The sequence below is a fragment of the Miscanthus floridulus genome, chromosome 3, assembly GCF_019320115.1.
Source record: "Miscanthus floridulus cultivar M001 chromosome 3, ASM1932011v1, whole genome shotgun sequence".
In the NCBI taxonomy this organism is placed as follows: domain Eukaryota; kingdom Viridiplantae; phylum Streptophyta; class Magnoliopsida; order Poales; family Poaceae; genus Miscanthus; species Miscanthus floridulus.
In genome coordinates this window covers 87,357,316-87,374,985 of record NC_089582.1, presented here as the reverse complement: position 1 = coordinate 87,374,985, position 17,670 = coordinate 87,357,316, and the positions used below count along the sequence as shown (strand labels likewise).

The window sequence follows — 17,670 nt, the reverse complement described above, 5'->3', positions numbered from 1 at the left end:
AAAAATAGTGCACTTCAGAGCCTTTATGATCAACGCAGCAGGTATATCCCAGCGTATTTCAAAGGTGAATATTGTGGAAGAATGGCTTCTACACATCGCAGTGAAAGCACTAATTTTATTATGAAGAAATGTTTTGTGGGAAAGAAAACAACATTGCACCGGTTTGCAAAGCAAGTGCTGAATTTTGTGCATACAAGGAAGATGAAGGAATCTACAGAGACTTACCAGGGAACGGTAAACAAATTTTGAACCCATAATATAAGAATGCATTATTGGTTTCAGTGAAATCTGTAATGTAGGTGTGTTGTTTTGTGATGCAGAGCAAGACGCTTACGAAGAGCAAATGGGAATTCAAGATACAAATGGGAAGAATTTATACTAGAAATGTGTTTAAAGACTTTGAGAAGAAAATAGTAGACTGCACTGCATATAAGATTGAGGACAATACTGAAGCGGGAAGAAATTGCTACCAAGTATGTCACACAAACAAGACTGCGAAGATAACATGGGGGCAACACAAATTCAAAGTAAGGGCAGACAAAGAGAACGGTAATTTAAGCTGCGAGTGCAGAGAATGGGAACACATAGGTATCATAAATATTTGAACATTAGTTTTTGATCTCTTAATCTCGTACTGGTGTACTTTGCTAAGTCATAGGATGTTGAAATCGTACCGTGTAGACCTATTTTGCGTGCATCTGTTGCGGACCTTCATTCACATTCAAGTTGATAAAATACCTGTGAAGTACATTTTTAAGCGATACACCAAGTTTGCAAAAAATGAATTGGCATTTAGCAGGGAAGACAAGCTTTTGACAGGAGCCGATGGCAACACAACAAGCTATAGAACAAAGTTGCTACTAACCAAGAGCACAAAAGTTGTGCAAGCAGGTACCATGTCGAATGCTGTGTTCCAAAGAGCAATTGAAGTAATGGATAGCCTGTTCAACTAAATAAAAGATGTCCCGCATGATACTGGGCCAAATTTAAATGCGGCAGGAAGGAATACAACTGGACAGGTATTTGAATGGTGAATTGAGAGTGTGTAGTAATGGTTCCAAGTTATAAAGTTTTTTATGAAAATTGTGGTAATGTTGGTGAAACACAGGAAACATTTAGGCAAGATGATAGGGAAAGGGGGGCTCAGCACGATGTGTGGGGGGCACGGAGAGGGTACATAGGTAATTGATTTTTATTTGGGCCATCCAACAACGTGGCATTGTGACAATAACGATGGTGATAAATGAATATTATTTTCTTCGATAGCAGGGGAGCAGGCAAACAAATAATGCACTTGGCACAGTAATTGACACATGTCATGATCACGTTGATAGAGCAGCAGTAGAGGTAAATTCAAATTGGATGAATCTTGGAATTGGAGTGCATATAATAATTGTATGTGTCAAATTGTAACTGACAATGAGTAAATGATTATTGAACTGCAAGGAGTTGGAAAAGGAAGATAGGATGGGAGAGAGAATAGGGAGTTCGGTGTCCAGAACACTATAGGAGTACACAATGTGAGATAATCTGGGCAGTCACTAAAGAATTAATAATATATTATGGATGAGCAAATTTTTATGATAAAAACATGGACAGGTCGGCGTAACACAGGAGATGGGGATTTCAATGGATCGACCACCTCAAGCAAAGACAAAGGGACGTTGCAAGACATCATCAGAAAAGAATGAAGTCACTCTTGGAGCACAAGGTGAGAAGAAGGGAAACAGAAGATGCAGCGTTTGTCAGCTCTATTCAACACATAACTCAGTGACATGCCCAACATTGGAAAAGAATAAAGACCGCCTTGAAGCGAAAAAGAATAAAAAGAGGGGCAGACCTGCAGGAGCAAAGAACAAGAAAAACAAGTCTGATCATGGAAATGAAAGGAACATGCAGGAGGAAAGGCCGATGGAAAGGAGGAGGCTGTTGGAAGACCGTTCTTACATAGAAATTCATAGGAATTCAGATGATGATGATGAAAATGTTCATGAAGCTGACCTAGTTTGAAACTTAGTCATAATATGAACAGTAATTACATGCATACAATTGTGTATTATTCAAGTAAACAACACGCCTTTCCATCTTATAATCAATTACATGCATGACCATTTATCTAACACTTATAATTAATTACATGCATGAGTATTTCACCCTTCAAAATTGTGTGGTCCGCAACCATCTGTGGCCCTTGAATGCAAATATTATTTTTTACCATGCCTATTTCTGGCACTCCGCAACTGGATTTGGCACCCCCACGAGGCGATGACGGTGACATTGACCAGGCGATTGGCGGACGGCGCCGGCGGCCACAACATTTACCTTTCAATACATCAATGCCCTTATTGCTCAAATTGTTGTCTTTTTTTGCTGCTACAGCAGGAAATAGTATTGTACAAAGCATTAGCACAAACATGAGGAAGATAAACTTGCCTGAGACATCAAAGTATCCCATGAGATATTTTCAGATTGCTGGTGCAGCCTATCCAAGACTGGCTTTAATCTATCAAACAGCATATTGCATGCCTGAAGAGTGGCTGCACAACTAGATTCAGAAGAAGTGCTGGCAGCAGTAAGTGCTGCCCGGGAGTGGATGACACTAGTTAGAATGAAAAACATTTTCAAGTAATAGAAATTTATCCAATTTAATTTCAGGTAATAGAGAATTTCTTGCATCTTAATAGTACCCATCTTGGTTTAACCCATCCATATTAGCTGAATGTATTACAGTTGAACAGGATTCCATAAAAAATTTAATGCGTCAAACCTGATAAGCACAGCATAGCATTTATATTGTTTTGATGATTCTAACTTTACAAAAGCTGCTGATATGAACAAAAAAGCAAGACAGAACTACTCAAAGCCTTGCGCAAAAGCTATAAAGTGTAATTCAGTGTCCAAAAGTGTGACCAGCTAATTTTGTTGCATCTAAAATAACTTGGCTTCATCCTTAGAGTTTCCTGTTGCTTCTTCACTTGCCACCTTGGTCTTCTTGTTGTCCTTAGCTGCTGCTACCCAACCAGGCTTGGAGCTAGTTGTGGATGAACTTCTCTTCTTGGAACTGGGATGTCAGACAAAATAAATGCACATTCTGGCAGTGGACCTTGAGGCTGTGAAAGATTAGATTGTCGACCACCTTCATGAATAAGGCTGCCTTCCACTAATAAAAAAGAGGATGGAAAGAAGGATGGAACTCTCAAATACGAAACTGAAGAAGCTCAGGAGGAGCATGGACTTTGTTGGCAGTATGGAAGGCTAATAATTGTAGCATTTCTGCCCTCATCTCCTTTGATCGATCCTGCAAGGAAAAAAAGGTTCAGAAGAAAAATAAAATGAGGGATATATTAACAAGGAAAAGGATTCCATCTATAGTAGTGTGCAGAGAACTATGGCCCTCACCGTCATAGAACTCAATGAACTTCATGGAGAATATGCCAGCTCGCAGAGATTATTTAGAAATGGAACCCGAATTGGTACACGTCTCCAGTTTGCAAAATTGGGGAATTTGCACGGTGCAGCTAAAGATAGTGCAGCACTAAGGCGTTCCATGAGTATTTGGCCCATAGGTGAATGATATGTATCCCATGTGACCTCATTGTTAGAAGTATAGTTCATTGAGTCTAGGACATCGACACGGGATTGGCCAAGATTGATACAATATACAGACCAGTGACTAAGATGTTAAACCGAAAGGAATATCTACGAGATGTGTATACGAAAGAAATACGATTTTAGCAATATACTACTGGGATGAAAGAAAGAAAGAAAAAAATGTACTCGTGATACACATACCATCTTTGCCTTTTGTCAGTCAGTCGTGGGGAGGCATCGCTTGATAGCTTCTAGTACAATGTCCTGGTTGCACTGAGGCTGAGTTTTGTGAATACTGAAGGAGTCTAACTTAAGAATATCATGTACAGTATGATTGGATTGTTATCAATGTTGTAATCAGAAAATAAAATTTGAAATGATTAGTTTGAAAAATGAGGGGGGCGTACCGAGATAAGAGGTTGTAGGAATATTCTGAACCCATGGCATTCAGGACGAACATTAAAGTCATTTTCAGCTATGCATTTGATAAATGCATCCATGAACACAGGGTCTATGAATTTCCCAACACCAAAGGAAAGTGTAATATCTTGGCCAGTCAATAACTCTGTCCCAAAGTGCATCAAAATTTTCATGAATGGAATTCAATAAGCATTCTGGAGTATGGAAGGAAAAGAATGAAAGCTTGAAAATGAAATCAGAATGAACCTTTCAATGGAGAGACATCTGCACAAAGGAAGGCATGCATACACAAAGAAAACTCTAAATTGGGTGGAGGGACGAGACAGAATGCCATGCTTGAAGGGTGAATAAAACTTGGATGGCTTCTTGGTTAGTCTCTTTCCAGGAAACCTGAACATAGGCAGATCATCTAGAAACTGGGCTCTCAATGTTTGCAATAGAATTCTCAATGGACCTTTTGTTCTGAGAGAGTGTGTGATCAAACTCAGAAAAGAAACCCCGTACTCTCTCTCTCTCTATGCGGGCCAGTCAGATCATCTATCGGCTCAGATAACAAATCCTAGAGGCGTGGGATGTCTAAATTGGGTATTCCTACCGCAGGAACATTTATGTTATGATAGGGAGCACCATGGACATCTGCAGCAGCATAGCAGGTGGTACTCCATGGCTTGAACTGTTAGAGATAACGTTGAAGTGAAGAAAACAAGCTTCTTAATAATATGGTTGTAAAAAAGAATAGGAATATGACAGATAAGATAGATGACTCATAGGTTGGACACCAAAAGTATGTGCACCATCAGTGGTTATAGTTGTATCAGCAGCAGTTAAGCGATCTATCAAAGCATTATCATAAAAGGTGAGACGTGCCAGCTGCGAACAGCTATCTGGAGATCATTGGACCAGTCAACAACTCCGAACAATTGGCGATCCATTGTCCTCTTGATATCAACTGAACCAATGGTATTACTGCTGCTGGGAAGTAGAATCCTGTTGCAAAGTATCATGAAGAAGCATCTCTTCATGAGGGGGTTCACATTTCCCTTTAAGATCTGTTGTTGCAGGTTTTATATATGTATGTCACAATCTTCAGTGAGACTTTGGTTAAGATCAGAGATAAGCTGCTGGCGAAATATGATACCTTCCTTCCATAAGTATTGCTTGAAGTTTTCACCACCTATAGGCAAACCAAGAACCATGCTAATTATTTGTGGGGTGATCGGAAGGATCTTGCATGCACCAATCCTAATTAGCATACGATCAGGGTCAATGTGGTCCAATAGCCAGGTTAGCAGATTCTTGTTCTCTACAGCATCGATCTTCATTCTCAGCAAATGACCAAACCCATCAGCTTCGAGAGCAGCATATTGCTGTGGGTTCAACAAGTTAGTGGTGAAAATAACATCTCTGGGATTGCACTGAACATTTACAATGGAAGAACGGCAGGTAACTCTCTTTTTCCTTTGTCTTGCCTGGGACAAATAACAAGAATTTTAGAAATAGGAAGGACAAGAATGGATAAAAAAGAAGAGACACTCAGAATTCTGGGAAACACTGTAGAAATGATAAACCGATGCATGGGTAGTCGAGAAGAAGACAGATTTAAAAAAACTAATAATTAGGGAATGGGATGTAGGAATGATAAACTAATGCATGGATAGTGCAGTTGAAAAAAAAATTGCAGGGGTAGTAGAAAGCAAAACAAATATAGAAAAGTAGAGATTTGGCAACAAAGACATGATAGTAGATTTGTGGTATATCGAAGGAAAAAACAAACTAGTGATACATACGAAGAGGAGCTTTAGAATGATTGCTCTTATGAAAAAGAAAGTGTAGAAGTAAATAAATGGTATACACCTCTGTACATGCACCGGTCGACAATCCTGCTCGTGTTTGCTTAGTTTTCCTCGGACCAACATCCTTAGATTTGTCGATGTGTGAGGATGAACGGGCGTTGGGAATGGGCATGAAGTCATCGTCATCACTGTCGTGACCAGACAAGGAAAATAATAAACAACAAAGGTAGATGATTTTAAAGAATAGAAAAATCTTGTGAGCTTTCAGAACAAGATGAAAAGTGTTAATTAACAAAAGGACAAGCCGAAGTGGAATAAAAAGAATAATGGAAATTTAAGATAGCAAAATTTAAAATCCATGAATATTAAATTATTCTCTAAGTATGTGTACATACATCAGATCATATAAATATAAATAAAAAATCATAAACAAGATTAGATAAGTTGTAAATGAATGTATCTAATTTTGTCTAGTCATTTGTAAAATACTAACTCCATACTGCAACAGATTAAAATTATAGTACAGCCATTCCCCTTTGCACATCTATTTGGTGGAGCCGATGCAGAGGTTCTACGAGGAGAGGAGGGTAACCTCTTGTCTTGTCGCAAAGGGACCTCATACCTAAATGGGCAATGATCACATTAGCATCATCGTACAGAGAAAAACAGGTACAACACATGAAAAAGGTCAATAAAATTAAAAAAAAGCATGCACTGACCGCTGTTGAGTGCTCTCAAATACAAGCCTTTTTGGGTTGTCAGGCATCTTATCAACTAGCTCCAACCGGAATCTGAAGACATTGAGTCAGAATCTAATTAGAATACTGCATTCGTATAGTCTACGGCATAAATTTACAAACTCAATCCACATAACAATATAGTTGCAAGTGTTGACTCAATGTGAATGTCTAAAATAAGATAAGTAAAACATAATGAGGAAATGAAAAAAAGAACCTTTTAGTTGACGAACCAGGGCCTTTTCCAGCATGGGCATCCTCTGCAAATGCAGAATAAATAGAATTGCTTTATGAAACTATAATCACGCCATAAGTAAAAACATATGTGTATGTTCTGAAAAAAAAACAATGAAAAGCTGAATCAATGTGTATGGTTGTAAAAAACCAATTAGATCATCGCATAATGAATTAATGAAGTTCAACAGGATGTTGAAGAATTATATCTGCATAATGCTTACCAAAACTAAAATAAAAAATGAAGTGGAAACACAGTAATCATTCTTTAACAAACAGTAACCATATCAGGGAATCTAAATAGTCAAACAAATTTGACACTGCCTTAATGGGGCATCAAAGTGAGATGCAGGAATAAGGAGGGTAAAGGAAACCTGAGGGACTGGGCGGTTCCATCCAAAATGATGCAAGCTCGGCAATCAACATGTGTGTTCGGGGGCACATCGCTGTGGGGCGGCGTGGCGGGAGGCACGGCGGATAGATGGCCAGTGGCGCAGCAACGGTGGTACGGAGAGGGAGGGACGGGCGGTGCCGGCGGAGGGAGGGAAGGAGACCGAGCGGACGGGTGAGGGAGCTGAAACTTAATATAGAAAAATCATATTGGGAGAAAAATTAAATATCATAGTTAAAGGGCGTGCTATTAACATGTACTAGAAATCAAGAAACAAAGATACCTTGCGTGTATGGAAACCTATTCAAGCCACAAATCATATTTCAAGCCACGAATCTTTTGTTGCAAAAAAACATTATAATTAGCCAGATGAAATTTGTATGATCAAATCTTTTAGTTCAATAGACTGAGCAAATTTATCATCAAGCATAAATAATACATGATAAGTCAACACATCTGTAAAGTGCACAAAAGCATTCTACCATACAGAGAGCTGAAAGAGCAACAGCTGGCTGTGGCTAAGTGATGAAAAAAACTCTATATAACATGCATGCTAGAATTTGAACAACATGGAGCTGCTGCTCTCTTGCAGAAAAGAACAGATATAATAAGGTGGCAAGATAATATTTGTAAAATTGTTAGATATTTGGCAACTAGGAATGCAGCACTAGATGGCCACTATAAGAATAGCTGCTCCACACAATTATTCATGAATATAACCACGTATCAATTTCTATAAGCTAGCATGAACTGAAATACTAGTATAGGGAGGCAGGTTACAGGTAGAAGAGAAATGATGTGCTTTCCAATAATAAATATCAAACCCTCCCTAAATGTAAATGTGTTTTCAATGAAGAATCCAGAAGTACTAACTCTATGTTCTCAATCTACACAAATGTTGACATATTGATGATTAAATAAATTGACTATTTGACAACAGAGATCCTACAACAACTTGGAATCAGAGGGAGCAAAGATCAAGGTTTGATATCCAGATCGTTTTTGGCAGCCAAAGGAGAACTTCAAACATATTCACATGGATGCAGATGGCAAAACATTGATCCTTTATACATGTGCAATTGAAAGTGCCATTGACCATTGTTAAATGCAGGACAAGGTAGATGCTTTTAAAGAATTGAAAATCTTGTGAGCTTCCAGAACAAGGTGAACAATGGTAATTGACAAAATGAAAAGCCAAAGTGCAATGAAAGAATATTGGTGATTTGTGATAGCAAAATTGAAATCCATGTATATTAAATTGTTCTCTAATTATGTGTCCATGCATCAGATCATTTACATATAAATTTAAAAAGAAAGAATCATAAACAAGATTAGATAAGCTGTAAATGAATGTACCTAGTTTTGTCTATTCATTTAGAAAAAAAACTAATTCCATATTGCAACAGATTAACCTTTTCTTGCCACAGAGGAACCTCATATCTAAAGGGCGTACCCAGTGCAGAGCTACGATACGCGGATACTTCGCAAAACTCGTGTACCAGTGTCGGATACTGTATCGGATATGGATACTCCGCGGATACGTCCAGATACGTATCCTGGACGTATCGAACAATTTAGCAATTTCCAAATAATAAAAATAAACCGGATACTCAAGGGACACCTGTGGGACACCTGTGCGATACCTTCAAACCCTAACACCACTCAATCGCTTCATATTAAAGCCCTCTGTTCAGCTGCGCCCCCCTCTCATCCTCATTCGCGCAGCCGCGGCTGTCTCACGCACGGCAGCCTGCTGCTCACCGCCACCTGGAGCGGCGCCACTCGTCACTCCCTTGCTGTCACCGCCGCCAGGCCACCCGCCCGTGCCTCCTCCTGCTCCTTCCCCTTCCGTGGTGAGTCGGACATTCCTCTGCTTCCTCCATGTCTAGTCCTTCCCTTCTCAAATCAATCTCCCCATGTGCTGATTCATCTGCTCTGTGTTTATTTCCCCTCATGTCAGATCAAATGGCGACTAGTACGAATGCTTTTGCATCCACTCATAGTGGTGAAAGTGAAGAATTTCCTATTGCCGACAATCCTGCTATTGCAAATCAAGTCTTGGCTTCTGCTCGTGTGATTCCTGCAGACGATGATGACAAGAAACCCCTATGGAGGTATGTTCATATTCTTGAGAAAACTGGAAAGGGTCAAGGGGGCAACGCAAAGATGAGATGTAGACTTTGTAACAAGGGTTTCCAAGGAAGTTACTCTAGAGCTAAAGCACATCTGTTAAAGATTTCTGGTTTTGGGGTTACATTTTGTCCAGTGGTGAGTGTATATATTCTTGAACAACTACAAGCTAAAGTTTCTGCTACAAATGCTGCTGCCGGCAGGAACCTTCCTTGAGATATTCCACTTCCAACTGAGGGCAATGAGAAGATGAGGAAGAGGAGGGGTGTTTCGGGTGTTGAGTGCAACTTCAATCTAGAAGTCCATAGCCAGCTTAATGAACGGATAGCTAGGATGTTCTACACAGCAAGCCTGCCTTTTAATCTTGCATGTAACCCATATTTTAGGAAGGCTTTCATGTTTGCTGCCAATCATCCAATTGGAGGATATGTCCCTCCAAGCTACAACAAGCTGAGGACAACTCTTCTTATGCAAGAGAAGACAAATGTTGAGAGATTGATGCAGCCCATCAAGGCAACATGGAATTCTAAAGGTGTGAGTATTGTATCAGATGGATGGTCAGATCCTCAAAGGCGCCCACTCTTGAATTTCTTGGCTGTGACGAAAGATGGTCCAATGTTTCTTAAAGCATTCAACATTGAAGGAATATCCAAGACCAAGGAATATATTTCAGAGAAGATGCTATCTATAATTGATGAGGTTGGGGCACAAAATGTTGTGCAAGTGATCACTGATAATGCTGCCAATTGCAGAGCTGCTGGTATCATTGTTGAGCAAAAGCACCCTCGGATTTTCTGGACCCCATGTGTCGTGCATACTCTAAACCTTGGCTTGAAGAACATATGTGCTCATAGGGACATTGAGGATGAGCTTTATGATGAATTCCAATGGATCAGTGAGATCATTGGAGATGCTAGTAGTATAAAGAATTTCATCATGAATCACTCCATGAGGCTATCCATGTTCAATGAGTATAGCAAGCTTAAGTTCCTTGCCATTGCTGAGACAAGATTTGCCTCTGCTATTGTGATGATGAAGAGGTTTGTGGCTATAAAAGATGCTCTTTCAGTGATGGTAGTGAGTGAAAAGTGGACTGCCTACAGGGAGGATAATCCGGGTCTGGTCCAATTTGTGAAGGACAAGATTGTGAATGATGTGTGGTGGGATAAGGTGCGCTATTTCCTCAGTTTCACTGATCCTATCTATTCTATGGTGCGGGCAGCTGATACTGACAAGCCATGCCTCCACTTGATATATGAAATGTGGGACACAATGATAGATAAGGTGAAGAATGTGATATATCATTATGAAGGGAAACAGCCACATGAAGAATCCACCTTTTACTCAGTTGTGCAAGACATCTTGGTGAGCCGTTGGACAAAAAGCAATACCCCCTTGCACTGCTTGGCACACTCACTAAATCCCAAGTACTATACTAAGGAATGGATCAATGAGGTTCCAAACCGACAAGCCCCCCACAATGATGAGGAGATTTCAGAAATGAGAAATGCTTGTTTCAGGAGGAATTTTTCTGGTGAGGAATTAAAAAGGGTCAAGCAACAATATGCTAATTTCTCTTTGTTTGGACCTGGATTCAATTCATTTGATTCACTTGAGGTAGAACTTATATGGATCCAAAGCAATGGTGGGGAATTCATGGTCATTCTGCTCCAAAACTGAAGAAGTTGGCATTTAGATTACTTGGCCAACCAACATCATCTTCTTGTGCTGAGAGAAATTGGAGTACCTATGGGCTGATTCATAGTTCCTAGAGAAACAGGTTCTAGTTCGACCTTTTATTGCTGTTTTTTAAAATCTCAATTGTTTGACACCTATAGTTCGATTCCTAATTGCAAACTTGCAATTGACTTTGTAGGCTCAATCCTACACGTGCTGAGGATCTAGTTTTCACACACCAGAACTTGCGTCTTCTTTCTAGAAAAAATGAGGAATACAACCATGGTCCATCAGTAATGTGGGATATTGGAGCTGATACTTTTGAAGCTGATTTTGAGGGCGGTGCTGATTTCCTTGAGCATGCTGATCTGTCACTTGATGAGCCAGACCTTGAAAGAGTTCTTGAAGATCTTGGGGCACTGGGCCTGACTGAAGATGTTGGATCAAGTGACTGAAGGACTTCCTGATGATTGCCAATTTGTCATGGCCAGCTGCCGTTCATGCATCATCACTTTATCAATTATAGTTTTATCATTTCATCATGTAGTTATGTGTGTATGTTGAACCTAAGTTTGAATAATGGCTTGATGGCCTGAATGTTATGCCCTAAACAATATTATGTTATGTAATATTTATGGTCTGTGCGCTAATTTCTAATTTCGGTGGATATATATATATATATTTCCGTATCCCCATATCTGTATTTTGGGAAAAATGGTGTATCGAAGTATCGCCGTATCGCGTACCGGTATCTGTATCCACGTACCCGTGCATCATAGGTGCATAGAGCTCCCGCTCTGTGCGGGGTCTGGGGAAGGGTATCAGTGACAAGCCTTACCCTCGCCTGTGCAATGCGAGGAGATCGCGACTCAAACCCAGGATCTTCCGGTCACAGGCAGTAAGACTCTACCGCTTGCACTAGGCCCACCCTTCAGGGACCTCATATCTAAATGGGGAATAATCACATTAACATCATCCTAGAGAGAAAAGCAGCTCCAACACATGAAAAGGCCACTAAAAATACATGTACTTACCATTGTTATGTGCTCTCAAATGCAATCCTTTTTGGGTTGTCAAGCATCTTATCAACCAGCTCCAACCAGAATATGAAGACATTGAGTCAGAATCTATTTAGAATACAACATTCCTATACTATACAGCTTAAATTTACAAATATTGATTTGAGGAACTGCGAGCTGCTGCAAATGGAGGTGGATGCTTGGTGGCCATCGTTCCAAGGGAAGAACCTCTCACAGGTGGAAGAAGAAAAATCAGAAATTAATGTGGAAAAATAATTTCCCACAGGTGGAAGAAAAATGAGAAATTAAAGTGCAAGAATTATAAATGTGAACCACAACGACAAGGCGAAGTCCCGGTACCTGGAGGGGACGCGGCAGCTTTGCTCGGCGTTGAACGTCTGCTGGCCAAGACATGGACTTCCCACGCGCTGTGGCTGCCGGACACCACCGTGGCCATGCAAGTCTGCTTCTCCAACACCCTCAAGCAGCTACAGCAGGGCGCGGCCGATGGCGGCAAGGCGCGACTGGCGGCGTCTCGTCTCCGTCCCCTCAAGGCCTCAAGGATGCGAAGCAGGGCAGCTACGGTGGGCTATGGGGCGACACCGGCGGGGCGGCACCGGCGGCGAGCGGACGAGGGTACTGTGGAGGTGGGTTGAGGAGGAGCGCCGGAGGGGGTTGGTCCGGAGCAGGCAAGCGGATAGGATCCAGCGGGGTTGGGTTGAGTTGCGGCGCCGGCGGGGGTTCGTCCGGAGCAGGCGAGCGCTATTCCTACAACACCAAAGAACGTCGGCAGCAGAGGTCGTAGGGAGAGGGGGCGGACGGGCGGTGCCGGCGTATGAAGGGAAGGAAGAGACCGAGCGGATGGGGGCGAGGAAATTGAAACCGCATCTAATCGAGGGTGGGTTGGGGGACCTCCCGAGCTGCTATGCCGATCAAGCTCGTCCGTTGGTGGGCCGGGCCTGTGAGCCTCAGCCCCGAACGGTGGGGTGCAGGCGCAGTGGGCCTGTTTGCCTACCAATAGGATGCTGAGTATTGAATAACTATTTGGTACCCAGACTGGTTGGCTGAGTGTTTCTCTTTTCTCTCTATTGCTTAATTTCTTTCTATCAAGTTGCCTAGCGAGATAACTCGTGAGCCATGATCAATTTTCCTTTTTTACCTTTTTTATTTGGCCAGGTGATATATATATATATATAGCACCCGGCCAAATAAAAAATGAAAATTGATTATGGCTCACGAGTTATCTCGCTAGGCAACTTGATAGAAAGAAATTAAGCAGTAGAGAGAAAAGAGAAACACTCAGCCTACCAGTCAGTCAGCCGGAAGCGTTGCATGCGTTTGACATGACGCGCGCGCGCACACATCATCCAACGACCAGCACTGGTGGTCAAAGGAGACTTTGCTAGCGTGCAAGCGCTCGTCGAGGGAGACGATCACCTTCGTTCTGACTGTTTTCTGACTGTTAGTTTCGTGGTAAATGGTCGTGAATTATTTACTGCTGACTGATTTGGTGTAAGAGAAAAATATTATTTTAGTTTATAATCCATAATTATATATGAGGGAACGAACAGGCTGGTTGTCGCTCGTGCTTGGCTGTTTGAGCAGGTCAGGTCAACACACGAATGCAGGCATGATAGCGCCTGAGAAATTAAGCCGTGTATCACGAGAAGTCGTTGCGCATCAAAAGTCGAGAGACGCCGCCAGCGATATGATACGATCGATGCTCTGCTGCATGCAACGGCCCGTTGTCCGTCCCCTGCACATGTGATCTGTGTCGTCACACGTGAACGTCTTCATGAGCTTTGCCATATACTGTACGTATTTCTTCTTCTTCTTCTTTTAAAAAAAAGATTATGACATTGAGGTGACCTCTGGCAGACTGGCACTGCACAGAACGTGCTATAAATAGTCATGCACACCGAAGGTTCTTTCGCCTGAACTTGACACGTACTTCTTATCCATTATTAGGAGAAATTTAGTAAAACGGTGAGTCATTCTAGGAGGAGTCTTTTACCCGTATGCTATTATAAAAGATCGATATTACCTGTATATCATCGAAAAAACGAAATGTTCTCCAGTATCCTTGCACGAAATTTTCTTTCCCTACGTACCACTTCCGTCCATTTTACCTGTAACAGCAGCTAACGGCCAGCGGAAATGACTCTTTTACTCTTAGTTGTGGTATCATCAAATTTTTCCTGTTTCCTTTAGTGCCACTGCCGTGTTGTAAAAAACTTCACTTTTCCTTTATACCACTATGACAACTTATGTGTGTGCACATAAAAAAATCAAATAAATATAAAATCGACAATTGCGACAACCAATAAATATAAACTCGACAATTGCGGCAACCAATATATATAAATTAGACAATTGCGAGAACCAATAAATATAACAATTGCGACAATTCCAATAAATAAAAATTCGACAATTGCGACAACCAGAATACATTCAGACATAAACGAGGTCTAAAATTATCATCCACATACATAGTTAGCTTGATTACAAAGTACAGTTTAGAGACAAAAGATGGTCACATTAACATCATTACTGGTTTAAACATTGTTTGGTCATGCAGACCTCAAATACTACAAAAACGGTATGCCATAGAGATGCAAACACATTAAAGATTAAGTTTTTTCTTGCTTCTAGTTCCCATGGCCGGACTAGAAGGGGAACTAGGGACCTTGCTGCCGGTTGACATGGCTGAACTAGCCTTGTTTGGAGTCAGTTTTTTCGGAAAGGCCCTCTTCTTCTTGTGCTGTTGCTGACCTACGCTCTTGTCAGCTGTGTGCTGCTCACTTGATCCTGGAGGATAAGTAATCGCCAAAGGATCTAGATGATTCGATCTTGTTTCAGATCTCTGAAAAAAAGGAGACGTGAGTAAAAACAGTTAGTTAACCTATTAAAGTGGTAAAAAGACAATTATAGGAAACTAGCTTACCTCACATAAGGGTCACTAGCCTCAACAGTTGAAGTATTGGAAGTACTCTTTTGTTTCTTCACAACAGTTGATGAGGATGATTTGTTCTTCCTTTTCTTTGATAAATCCGCAATAGTAGGTAGAACCGGAAAGACCATCCTTTGTGCAGGTGCTGCAGGCACAATGCTGGTCTCAGTAGTAGCTGGTGCTATCTTCTTTTTCTTCTTTTTAGGTGGACCTCTGTATGGATAGATATGTTAGCAACAATGTAAACATGTAAAAATAATTACAAAGTTTAGGTTCTATGTTACCTTTCAGCAAGCATTGTTGCTATGTCTCGGGATTTACTCTATTTGATGTGAAATCAACTAGATAGAGTTTTTCTTTTAAATGACCCGTAAATGCAATAGAGAAATCCTCCCTTCTATAGACTTCCACACCCTTATCCGTAAAGAGACAATTGTAACCCATCTCACAAAGTTGTGAGACGGACAACAAATTGTATCTCAATGAATTCACAAGTAAAACATTTAAAATGGAATTATCATTTGATATAGCAATTTTACCCAAACCGAGGACTTCTCCTTTTTCATTGTCACCAAACACAATATTTTCACTTTGATCATGACTTGGTTGGAATGATGTGAACATGTCCTTCTCTCCGGTCATATGATTGGTGCATCCACTATTCAATACCCAACTTGTTCCACCGGAGGGATATTCCTACAAAGATAAATTAAGCTTTTGTTTTAGGTACCCAAAAAGATTTGGGTCCTAGGGGGTTAGTCACATAAAACTTGGGCACACAAACACTCCTCATAATTTCCTTTCTCTTTTGGGCACCAACATACTTAACCACAATCTTGCCATCCTTGCCCCAACAACACATATAGTCACTAGCATAGCACCGTGGAAGTGGTGCTTGTGGCTTGGGGATATCGGATTGCTTTGTCTTGATTGTCTTGTCACTTGTGGGTTGGATCTTTGGAATGTAGATCTTGTTGTTGGCCTTGCATATAAGCTCATTAAGAGCAACGCCCTTGTTGAACTTCACATAAGGCACACCATTGATCATGTTCCTTTCATTGGCCTTTTCATCATACCTATTGTAACCAATGCCTTCCTTGATTGATGGGTGCCTTGATGACTTGTATATAGTCTTGTTGGATTGCTCTTGACACTTGCACCCATTCTTCAAGATCATCTTCAACCTAAGAATCTCCTTGTCTTTCTTCTCTAACTCAACAAGGTTAGTTGTATATACATTCACATCAATTTTATAGCATCTTTTACAACCATTACTAGTGGAGATATTAGAGCCTTCGGTTGCCTTAGGAGAAGTTGAAGTGCTAGCCCAAAGAGTACTATAATTTAGCTCAAGATTTCGGTATTTTTCTTCCAAGCTTGTGAGGCTTTCTTGAGCTATACTCTTCTCATTTTTTAGGCTAGCTACTTGATCATTAACCGAGGAATGTTCCTTAATCAATTTCCCAATTGAGTCATTGGCTAAAGACAATTCAACGGTTAACTTCTCAACCTTCATCTTTTCCTCGGCGATAGATGCTTCAAGAGCAAGGTTTTTCTCTCTCTCTTGTGTGATTATATCTCCTTGCATCTCTAAGCATCTATCCCTCTTCTCTAATTTCTTCATTAGTGTTTTTATTTTAGTGAAGGCCTTTTTACCAAATTTCTTTATCATGGTTGCTTTAATTTCTTCTATGTTATCATCACAACTATCATACTCATCACTAGAAGAAACGGGTGTAGTATGTACCTTCTCCCCTTTTGCCATGAGACAAGTTGGGGTGTAGTAGTCATTGTCGATGAGGTTGGAGAAGAGCTTCGGTGGTGAAGATAGGTTGGGGAAGAGTTTTGGTGGTGAAGTTGAGTCGGGGAAGATCATGGTCGGTGAAGAAGAGTGGTGGATGGCGATATTTGCGGCTCCCTTCTTCTTCTTCTCATCATCACTTGAGTCACTATCACTTGACTCCCATTCTTCCCTAAGATGAGCTTCACCTCTCTTCTTGCCTTTGTTCTTCTTGTCTTCATCCTTGTCATGCTTGCCCTTCTATAGACTTCCACACCCTTATCCGTAAAGAGACAATTGTAACCCATCTCACAAAGTTGTGAGACGGACAACAAATTGTATCTCAATGAATTCACAAGTAAAACATTTGAAATGGAATTATCATTTGATATAGCAATTTTACCCAAACCGAGGACTTCTCCTTTTTCATTGTCACCAAACACAATATTTTCACTTTGATCATGACTTGGTTGGAATGATGTGAACATGTCCTTCTCTCCGGTCATATGATTGGTGCATCCACTATCCAATACCCAACTTGTTCCACCGGAGGGATATTCCTACAAAGATAAATTAAGCTTTTGTTTTAGGTACCCAAAAAGATTTGGGTCCTAGGGGGTTAGTCACATAAAACTTGGGCACACAAACACTCCTCATAATTTTCTTTCTCTTTTGGGCACCAACATACTTAACCACAATCTTGCCATCCTTGCCCCAACAACACATATAGTCACTAGCATAGCACCGTGGAAGTGGTGCTTGTGGCTTGGGGATATCGGATTGCTTTGTCTTGATTGTCTTGTCACTTGTGGGTTGGATCTTTGGAATGTAGATCTTGTTGTTGGCCTTGCATATAAGCTCATTAAGAGCAACGCCCTTGTTGAACTTCACACAAGGCACACCATTGATCATGTTCCTTTCATTGGCCTTTTCATCATACCTATTGTA

General features: G+C 40.9%; 3 pseudogenes; 1 reads left to right on the top strand and 2 right to left on the bottom strand.

The window, feature by feature from the left end:
* Positions 1-3,160: 3,160 nt before the first annotated feature.
* LOC136543988 (uncharacterized) lies at positions 3,161-4,676 on the bottom strand (annotated as a pseudogene).
* A 171-nt stretch (positions 4,677-4,847) lies between these two features.
* LOC136543987 (uncharacterized) lies at positions 4,848-6,798 on the bottom strand (annotated as a pseudogene).
* Positions 6,799-8,688: 1,890 nt separating this feature from the next.
* LOC136543986 (uncharacterized) lies at positions 8,689-12,648 on the top strand (annotated as a pseudogene).
* The last annotated feature ends 5,022 nt before the right edge of the window (positions 12,649-17,670 follow it).